The following is an 11,518-nucleotide window of genomic DNA, read 5'->3' on the forward strand; positions in this document are numbered from 1 at the left end:
TAACAGATAGAAAGAGATGCAATATTTTGGCCATAAGAAAAAGGCTGAAGACTATTAGTCAGAGGAGGGGTGTTGATGAGACGAGAAGCTTTAGATTCCACCCTATCTAGTAAAACTGTGTGACTAGGAGCCCCCAAAACATGCGAAGAGTACTCCATTCAGGGGCGGATAAGGCCCTTATATAGAGTGAGCAGTTGGAGAAGCGAAAAAAAAAAAAACTGGCGGAGACACATCAGAATTCCTAACTTCATGAAAACCGCTTTCGCAAGAGATGACACATGAAGTTAGGATTATGAGTAAAGGACAGAGCGAAGATTTTCGGTGTGGAAGAGGGGGACATTTGAGGGCTATTAAAGAAGAGGGGATAGTTGTCTGCAAGGTTGTGTCGGATTGATAAATGTAGAAATTGAGTTTTTGAGGCATTGAAAGCTACTAGATTTTCCCTTCCCCAATCTTAGAAAGATCGGAAGTCATGCGTTCTGTAGCGTCCATGCGTGATCTGTTGACTTCCTGAAGGGTTGGTCGTCTCTGAAAGGACCTGGAAAGATGTAGGGTGGTATCATCAACATAGGAGTGGATAGGGCAATAAGTTTGGTTGAAAAGATCATTGAAGAATAACAGAAAGAGAGTGGGTGACAGCACGGAACCCTGAGGAACTACACTATTAATACATTTAAGAGAAGAACAGTGGCTGTCTACCACAGCAGCAATGCAAAGGTTGGAAAGGTAACTTGAGATAAAGTTGCAGAGAGAAGAAGAGAAGTCGTAGGAGGGCAGTTTAGAAATCAAAGCTTTATACCAGACTCTATCAGATAGAAAATTATGAAGTGACAGATATTTGAGAATCTTCCTATTCAGGATAGATTAAAAACCTTTACACAAACAAGAGATTGAAGTTATAGGACGGTATTTTGAGGGATTAGAACGGTCACCCTTTTTAGGAACAGGTTGAATGTAGGCAAACTTCCGCAGGAAGGAAAGGTAGAAGTCGGTAGACAAAGTTAAAAGAGTTTGGCAAGGCAATGTGGAAGCATGGAAACACAGCTTTGAGAAGAATAGGAGGGATCATAAGCCTTTCGAGAGTTTACGCCAGCGAAGGCTTGGAAAACATCATTACAAAGAATTTTAATTGTAGACATGAAATAGAAGGAGGAGAAGAGGAAGGGACAAGCTCAGAATTAGAATGATCCAAGGTGGAATTGTGAGCAAAGGGAGATTTTTATACCTAATTATCATAAAATAAAAGTGTCCTGCAAAATAAGAAAAAAAAATCGAATTTTCCTTCTCCTTACAGGATCAGCAGTTTGAGTGAATCTGGCATCTTAGAACATATGTACAGTGCTGCCCATGGAAATGCTTCAAATTGCCTGGAGACGATTACGACCTCCACAATCACAGACGTGAAGCTCAGACCCCTCGAACTGCAAGACTTCTTTGGTGTTGTGTTACTTTATACTGGAGGTCTGTATGTAGTCAAAAACTTGTATTATATATATATATATATATATATATATATATATATATATATATATATATATATATATATATATATATATATATATATATATATATATATATATATATATATATATATATATATATATATATATATATATATATATATATATATATATATATATATATATATATATATATATATATATATATATATATATATATATATATATATATATATATATATATATATATATATATATATATATATATATATATATATATATATATATATATATATATATATATATATATATATATATATATATATATATATATATATATATATATATATATATATATATATATATATATATATATATATATATATATATATATATATATTTATTTATTTACTTATTTATTTATTAATTTATTTTATTTTTTTTCTATTTATTTATTTATTTATTTATTTTTTTTTGAAGGGGGGGAAACAAGCCTCTCCTCATACAGGCCAAAGGGTCACTCGAAAAAAAGGGATAACTGCTTTGAAACCTCCTTTTTAAAAGAAGTTAAATCATATGAAGATGGGAATACAAGAGCGGCAGAGAGTTTACCAGAAAATTATATGAATGACTGAGAGTACTGATTAACTCATTCATTAGAGAGTTGGACAGAAAAGGGGTGAGAAGAAGGAGGGGAGGCATGCAATTAGCTTCATGAGTGAATCAATTAGCATGAAAATAGCGATCAAAGATTGAAAGAGATGCAACATTCCGTCAGTAAGAAATAAGTTGAAGACAGTCAGTCACAGTAGAGGAGTTGATGAGCCTAAAAGCTTTTGAATCCACCCTCTCTAATGGAACTGTTTGAATCGAACCCACCCAAACACTCCATACAAGGACGGATAAAGCCCTTGTGCAGAGTTAGCAGTTGGAGAGGAGATAAAAAGAAACTGGAATAGACGCCTCATAACGCCTAACTTTATAGAAGCTGTTGTAGTAGGAAAATTATATGTGAATATTCCTGTTTTGATTATGAATATAGGACAGATCGAGGATATTCAGTATACAAGAAGGGGATATATATAAGTGTCATTGAAGAAGAGGAGTTATTTGGTTGGAAGGTTGTGTTGAGTTAATAGAAGGAGGATTCAGTCTTTGAGGCACTGAACACTACTAAGTTTCCTCAGTCCTAATGACAATCATAAAAAAAAAAAGATCATACGCCAGGCGTTCTGTGGCGTTCCTGCTTGATCTGATGACTTCCTGAAGGGTTGGTCGTCTCTGAAATGACGTGGAATGATACAGGGTGGCATCATCAGCGTAAGAGTAGACAGGGTAAGAAGTGTAGTTAAGATCTTTAATAAATAATAGAAAGAGAGTGGGTGGTATGACAGAACTCTTAGGAAGACCACTGTTGATAGATTTAGGAAAAGAACAGTGGCCGTCCAACATAGGTGTGATAAAACGGACAGAAAGGAAACTAGAGATAAAGTTGCAGAGAGAAAAGGATAAAAACTGTAGGAGGGCAGTTTTGAAATCAAAGATTTGTGGCAGATTCCACCAGAAACTTTTGATTTGTCTAACACACCAGCAAAGTTTCACCAAAATCTCTAAAAAAAAAAGACTCAGCAAGGAAAGCCAGATCGCCAGTAGAGGGGCCTAGACTGAAGCCATACTGGTGTTCCGATAGAAGACAGTGAAGTGGTAGATGTTTGAGAATATTCATATTGAGGATAAATAAAAAAAAAAAACTTTAAAGAAGGAAGAGATTGAAAGCTATAGGGCGGTAATCTGGGTAATTATATAGAATTGTCACCTTTCTTAGGAATAGGCTGAATATAAGGAAATTTCCAGCAAAAAGGAAAGGTAGAAGTAAATAGACATAATTGAAAGAATTTAGCTAGGCAAGGAGCTAGCATGGAAACAAAAATTTTAAGAATAATAAGAGGGACCCCATCAGGTTCATAAGCCTTTTAAGGGTTAAGGCCAGCGAGGGCATGGAAAACATCATTACGGAAATATTTAATTGAAGGCGTGAAATAGTCAAAGGGAAGAGGAGAGAGAGGGTCAAGACCACATTAATCCAAGGTGAAGTTGTAAGCAAAGATTGGAGAGAAGAATTCACCACAGAGACAGGTGATTAATTGATTAATTATTTTATTGGCTTCTCATAGACACTGATATGACATTAAAAAATAAATCCACTATACAACAGGCCTTTTCCACTGAGCTCTAAGTTGTCTGTTGACTATGTGCCCTGCTGTGTTAGCAGCTGCTAAATATAATAATAAAAAAGAAAATACGAACTAATTATATGTAGCTGTAGACAAGGCAAGAGAAACACACACATAGAAGAGGTAGTAGATACCTACCAAAAAAATAACTTACTCCCAGTGAGTTCTAATAGCACTGGTTCAGGGGATGCTGTGAACCTTCCATTAAAGCTAGTTGTAATGTCGCTGAACGTTTCCCTTTGTGCCTCACAACTCAAGGGGTAGTCAGAGCTTACCCTCTAAAGACAACTCTCCTTCTTCACACAAAACTATATGCACTTACCACACATACACCCTTCACTTAAAAAACAACAACATTATAATAAAAAATGGGTACTCCAATTTACCATGCCTCGGAGTCCCCTTCTGGGGAGGGGACCAACAATGTTCCCAGGTCGGACGCCTCTCTCAATGACGACCACAAATGCCTTGACCTTTCCCTCTACTTTTTCTACATTAACTTCTGCAACATTCGCAGCCTTAGATCTAATTTTCAATTTGTAGAACACCACCTCTCCTCTACTAAACCATATCTTCTTTTCCTCACCGAAACAGAGCTGTCTGAGGCAACTGACAATGGCCCATTCTCTATCCCCTCCTGCTTTCTCTTTTCTCATTTTCGTTCCAAAGCTGGATGTTGCGTGTATGTACGCAACGACTTAACTTGCTCTAGTGCTCAAGCTCTTGAATCTTCCGAGTTTTTCACCATCTGGCTTCAACTCAATAGTCACTCTCTAACTAAATTCATCTGTGCTGTCTATCTCTTCCCTAACTCCTCTGACTATATTAAATTATTCGACTATCTAACTTCTGAAGTGAAGCACATTCTGTTCCTCTACCCTTTCGCAGAGATTTCCATTCTTGGAGATTTCAATGTTCACCACCAGCTTTGCCTTTCACTGACCATCATGGTAAACTAGCCTTCAACTTTACTATTCTCCGTGATCTAGAGCAACTGGTGCAACACCCTACCCGTATTCCTGATCGTCTTGGAGACACGCCGAACATTCTTGATCTCTTCCTCACCTCTAATACTTTTGCTTATGCTGTCAACCTTTCATCTCCGTTGGGCTTCTCCGATCACTATCTTATTTCTGCATCTTGTCCTATTTTTCCAATTCCTCCGCAGGATCCCCCAAAGCGAAGGTGCCTCTGGTGGTTTGCCTCTGCCAGTTGGGGGAACCTGAGGAGGTATTATCCTGATTTTCCCTGGAATGATTACTGCTTCCGTGTCAGAGACCCACCTCTTTGTGCTGAAGGCATAACAGAGGTGATAGTACCTGGCATGGAGACGTACATTTCTCATCCTTTTTCTCAACCTAAACCTTGTAAACCTTGGTTTAACTCAGCCTGTTCTCACGCTATATATGATAGAGAGGTTGCCCACAAAAGGTGCTTGAGCCTTCCATCTCCTGAATCTCACGCACTTCATATCTCTGCCTGGAATCATGCCAAACACTCCTTCATAAGTAGAAAATGTCAAAATCTTTCAAACTCAAACTCCCCTCGAGACTTTTGGCATCTAGCCAAAAACACCTTCAATAACTTCACTTCTTCATCTTTCCCTCCTTTATTTCATCCTGATAGCATCACTGCCATCTCTTCTGTCTCTAAAGCTGAATTCTTCTTTCAAACCTGTGCTCACAACTCGACCTTGAATAATTTTGGGCTTGTCCTTCCCTCTCCTCCTACCTCTGACTATTTCATGTCTACAATTAAAATTTTTCGTAATGTTTCTCATGCCCTCGCTGGCATGGATTATGGTCCTGATGGGGTCCCTCCTATTGTTCTCAAAAACTGTGCATCCGTTTTTGCTTTCAACTTTGTCTGTCAACTTCTATCAGCCTTCCTGCTGAAAGTTTGCGTACATTCAGCTTGTTCCTAAAAAAGGGCGACCGTTCTAATCCCTCAAACTACCGTCCTATAGCTTTAATCTTATGCTTGTGTAAAGTTTTTGAATCTATCCTGAATAGGAAGAATCTCAAACATCAGTCACTTCTCAATTTTCTATTTGATCGCCAGTATGGCTTCCGTCAAGGTCGCTCTACTGGTGATCTGCTTTTCCTAACTGAGTCTTGGTCATCCACTTTTAGAGATTTCGGTGGAACTTTTGCTGTAGCGTTAGACATATCAAAAGCTTTTGATAGAGTATGGCATAAAACTTTTATTTCAAAATTGCCCTCCTACGGCTTCTATTCTTCTTTCTGCAACTTTATCTCAAGTTTTCTTTCCGACGTTTCTATTGCTGCTGTGGTAGACAGCCACTGTTCTACTCTTAAATCTATTAATAGTGGTGTTCCTCAGGGTTCCGTCCTGTCACCCACTCTCTTTCTATCATTCATTAATGACCTTCTTGCCCTATCCACTCCTACGCTGATGATATCACCCTACATCTTTCCACGTCCTTCCAGAGACGACCAACCCTTCAGGAAGTCACCAGATCACGCAGCGATGCTACAAAAAACCTGACTACCTATCTTTGTAAGATTTCCGACTGGGGTAGAGAAAATTTAATAGTTTTCAATGCCTCCAAAACTTTTTCATCTATTAACTCGACACAACCTTCTAAACAACTATCCCCTCTTCTTCAATGACACTCAACTGTCTCCCACTTCCACACTGTATATCCTTGGTCTGTCCTTTACTGAAATCCTAACTGGAAACTTCACATCTTATTTCTTGCTAAAACAGCTTCAGAGAAGTTAGGCGTTCTGAGGCGCCTCCGCCAGTTTTTTTTTCGCCTCTCCAACTGCTTACTCTATATGGGAGCCTTATCCGCCCCTGTATGGAGTACTCTTCACATGTTTGGGAGGGTTCCAGCCACGCAGTTTTACTATATAGGGTGGAATCAAAAGCTTTTCATCTCATCTACTTCCCTCCCCTGACTGTCTTCATCCTCTTTCTCACCGCCGAAATGTTTTATCTCTTTCTATCTTTTATCGCTATTTTAATGCTAACTGTTCTACTAATCTTGCTAACTGCATGCCTTCCCTCCTCCTGCGGCCTCGCTGCACACGCTATTCTTCTTCTCTTCCCTATTCTGTCCAACTCTAACGCAAGAGTTAACCAGTACTCTCAATCTTTTATACCTTTCACTAGTAAACTCTGGAACTCCCTCCCTGTATCTAGATTTCTGACTTCCTACGACTTGTTTTCTCTTAAGAAAGAGATATCTAGGCATTTGTTCCCTAATTTTGGCTGTTGTTTTTCTCTTTATAGAGAGCCCAGCCCGTGCTCAAGTGGTCCTTTTTTATTTATTTTTTTTTTTTGCCCTTGGATGGTTCTCTTCCCTTCACACACACACACACACACACACACACACACACACACACACACACACACACACACACACACACGCACACACACACACCACCATATCTGTCCATACATATTCTTAAACACACACACACACACACACACACACACACACACACACACACACACACACACACAGTACAGGAATATGAAGAAATGATAAGTGATACAGGAACATGTCTGGAAGAAATGTTGGGTGGTTGTGAACGAACTATAATGATGGGAGATTTTAATTGTAAAGAGGTGTGTTGGGAGGACTGGTCAATGGAAGGATCAGAGACAACATGGGGAAATACACTATTGACACTGGCAATGGAAAATGTGTTAACTCAGTGGGTCAAAGAAGATACTAGGTTTGGAGGAGAGGGAGCATCGTCAAGACTGGACTTGGTCTTTAGTACAGAGCCAATGGTCATTGAGGAGATGAGGGTGGAGTGCCCTTTAGCAAAGAGTGATCATGCAGTTTTGGAGTTCAAGGTGATAGACGAAGAGAAATCTAGAAGAAATGAAGAATATAAAGTGGGAAGATGGAATTATGCCAAGACAGATTTTGGAAACCTAAAGAAATTCTTTCAAGAGACAAATTGGATGAAATTCAAGAGTGCTAAGGGAGCAAATGAAAAGTGGAAGGAATTTATAAAAATATACAAAGAAGGTGAGAAAAAATTTGTACCAATAAGACAACATAGAGAAGTTGGAAAGCAGGACTGGTTTAACGATAGATGTGAAAAGGCTAGAACAAGAAAAGAGGATGCATGGAAGAGGTGGAGAAGGAAAAGACGGATTAAGCAGTGGGAAAGTTACAAAAGAGCAAGAAATGAATATGTGTTGATTAGAAGAGAAGAAAGAAAGAAACAAGAAAAGGATATAATTGATAAATGTAAAGACCAACCAAGGCTTTTTACAGACATGTGAACAACAACATCAAAAATAGAGAAAGTATTGAAAGTTTAGAAGTAAATGGAGTATACAGTGAAGATCCCAGGAAATGGCAGAGGCTATGAATGGATGCTTTCGGAAGGTATTCACAAAGGAGACTGCTTTTGACAAACCACTGGTAATGGAACAGAAAGGGATTATGAAGGAGTTTCAAGTAACTGTGGAGGAGATCAAGAATATGATGGGGAGTTTAGAAGTGAGAAAAGCTGTGGGACCTGATGGGGTATCAGGATGGATTTTAAGAGAATGCAGGAGCAACTGGCAGAAAAAGTTTGTGAAGTAATTGATGCCTCATTAAGGGAAGGTGTAGTGCCCCAAGACTGGAAAAGAGCTAACATTGTCCCAATCTATAAATCAGGTAACAAGAGTGACCCATTGAACTATAGACCAGTGTCACTTACAAGTGTGGTAGCTAAGATGTGTGAGAGGGTGGTGAAGACTAGATGGACAGACTTCTTGGAGAAAAATGACATACTTTGTGAGTGTCAATTTGGTTTTAGGAAAGGGCGTTCATGCACGACAAACCTGATATGTTACTATTCGAGGGTGATAGATGTAATACAGGAAAGAGATGGTTGGGCTGATGGAATATATCTGGATTTAAAAAAGGCCTTTGATAAGGTACCACACCAGAGACTGATCTGGAAACTTGAAATGGTAGGAGGAGTGCATGGCAGTTTACTAAAATGGATGGAAGACTTTTGGTAGGAAGAGAAATGAGAACAATAATTAAGGACAGACCATCAGAATGGGGATTGGTGGAGAGTGGAGTTCCACAGGGATCAGTGTTGGCACCAGTAATGTTCGCAGTCTACATAAATGACATGGTGGATGGGGTGTCCAGTTATGTGAGCCTATTTGCAGACGATGCAAAATTGTTACGAAAAGTGAGATGTGACAAAGATTGCGAACTACTCCAGGAAGACTTGGACAGAATATGGAAATGGAGCTGTACATGGCAAATGGAGTTCAACACGACAAAATGCAAGAAAATAGAGTTTGGCAAGAGTGAAAGAAGAATCAGGAGTATGTACAAGATAGGAAATGAAGACATAAAACCAGTCATGAAGAAAAAGACCTTGGGGTGACAATTACCAATGACCTATCGCCGGAGAGACATATAAACAAAATAATTGGAGAAGTATTGAACTTATTGAGGAACATAAGAGTGGCGTTCGTATATCTAGATGAAGAAATGATGAAGAAAATAATTACTGCAATGATAAGACCGAGGCTTGAATATGCAACAATACAGTGGGCTCGAACTTAAAGAAACACATAAGGAAACTAGAGAAAGTACAGAGGGCTGCAACGAAAATGGTGCCTGACTTAAGAGATTTGACTTATGAAGACAGACTGAAAAGAATGCAACTTCCAACCCTGGAAAACAGAAGAGAAAGGGAGACCTGATAGCAATATACAGAGTGATGATTGGCATGGAAAAAATGGATAGGGAAGATCTGTGTATGTGGAATGGAAGAATGTCGAGAGGGCATGGGAAAAAACTAAAATGGCCACTTATAGGAGAGATGTGAAAAAATATAGCTTCCCTCATAGAAGGGTGGAAGCATGGAATAGTTTAGACGTGGAAGTGGTCAACGCAAGGAATATTCATGATTTTAAGAAAAAGCTGGACATTAATAGATATGGAGACGGGACAACACGAGCATAGCTCTTTTCCCGTATGTTACAATTAGGTAAATACAATTAGGTAAATAAACACCTATATACAAGCATATACAAACATCAATTACATACATATACATACAAGTGTTGTCATATGCTTACACATTTTAATATATTGTGAAAATTCATTATTGTAACAAATAATATAATCATGAACAATTATGTAAGTGAATAGTAATGTTACCTAAAATCTTTTTAAATTCATGACTTCCACGACAAAAGCAAACAAAGCAAAGGCAAATAAAATAAGCAAGCAAATGCAAATATACATCTTTTTAGTCTGTATTTTCTGGCGTTTTTTTCTTAGTTTAAATGCATTCCAAGACATTTTTAAACTCTGGCAAAATCTTATTCCACAACTTAGTTTCTTTTGATAAATTTGAAAATTTTAAATCTAAGGATCTGTATATGTAGTAGAGTGACAAATTTATGTGGACCATCAATTTAATTAGGGTAACTGCATAGAAAGTTTTGAGTGAATTTTGCCTCCTCCAGAGGTGTCCTTATTCTGGTAGAATGCCTGATATGTATTAAGCTTGTACAAAGACGAGATATTGTCATGCAAATGGGTTTCACATAGACCAATCACATCGGAAGAAAAGTCAATAGTACCTAAACATTCATTATTAAAGGTATCTAAATGTAGAGGTATGCAACTAATATTAAAAAATATAATGCTTAAATATTTATGAGACTGATAATTCCCTTTAGATTCATTGCAAATATAGTAATCCCACTGTATTTCTTTATGTACTTTACAAATAAGAAAATTGTCTATAGACTAAATATTCACAAATTCAGTCTATTATCTATGTGTCACTTAACTGAACAAAGTGGAAAGTGTATGACACCATTTTGTATGTAGTACAATATACACAACAACGAAACTATTTATAATAATTTGTAGGTACTCTTCACTTCCTTAATCACTTTTTCGCTCCTTGGTCCCACGTCTGCCTACCGCGTTAAGACTTCTGCGCACCATCAACCACCGGCGAATCGGTACCAACCATATCGCTATTCCCAACAGCAAATATAGCATTAACAGCAGATTTAGCAGCCGACGTAGCAGCAGCAGGATGGCAACTAGATGGCAGTGGTGGCATCAGGTTAAAGTAAAGAAGGGAAAAATGTAGAATTACTGTTATTAGGGATGTTTTTTTTCCAGAAGCCAGAAGTCTCGAGGGAAGTTGGAGTTTGAAAGATTTTGACATTTTCTATTTATGAAAGAGTGTTTGGCGAATTAAAGAACGAACAAACTTGGCATGATCCCAGGCAGAAATATAAAGTGCATGGGATACATATGACGGTAAACTTAAGAACCTTTTGTGGACAACTTCTGTATCATGGATAACACGAAAACAGTTTGTGTTAAATAAAGGTTTAAAAGGTTTCAGTAGAGAGAGAGAAAAAAAAAAAAGTGTGGTATGTACGTCTCCATGCCAGAAAAAAAATCATTGTTATGCGTTCAGCACACAGAGATGGGCGTCATTACCCTTCATTGACCATCCTGGTGAACTAGCCTTCAACTTTACTATCTTTCATGACCTAGAGCAACTGGTGCAACACCCAACTCGATAGATAGATAGATAGATACATAGCTAGATATATAGACAAATAGATAAGGTAGAACAGAGGGATACCAGCAAGAACATCAATCTCCTTATTTATTGCCGACATTTTGCTATGCATTAAACAGAATCTTCAGGATCTCCAAAATTTATAAAGGTAAATATATATATATATATATATATATATATATATATATATATATATATATATATATATATATATATATATATATATATATATACATATATATAAAGTAAGTTTTATACAGACTTT

At 37.7% G+C, this 11,518-nt stretch overlaps 1 long non-coding RNA gene across 1 annotated transcript in view; it reads left to right on the forward strand.

The window, feature by feature from the left end:
- The first annotated feature begins 1,302 nt into the window (after window positions 1-1,302).
- LOC123500397 overlaps window positions 1,303-11,518 on the forward strand; it is a 12,434-nt gene continuing 2,218 nt past the window's right edge. Inside the window, exon 1 of the long non-coding RNA XR_006673304.1 lies at window positions 1,303-1,461. This is a non-coding gene — a long non-coding RNA (uncharacterized LOC123500397). The remainder of the gene's footprint in view (window positions 1,462-11,518) is intronic.

Source organism: Portunus trituberculatus, unplaced genomic scaffold, assembly GCF_017591435.1.
Source record: "Portunus trituberculatus isolate SZX2019 unplaced genomic scaffold, ASM1759143v1 PGA_scaffold_212__1_contigs__length_76608, whole genome shotgun sequence".
Taxonomy (NCBI): domain Eukaryota; kingdom Metazoa; phylum Arthropoda; class Malacostraca; order Decapoda; family Portunidae; genus Portunus; species Portunus trituberculatus.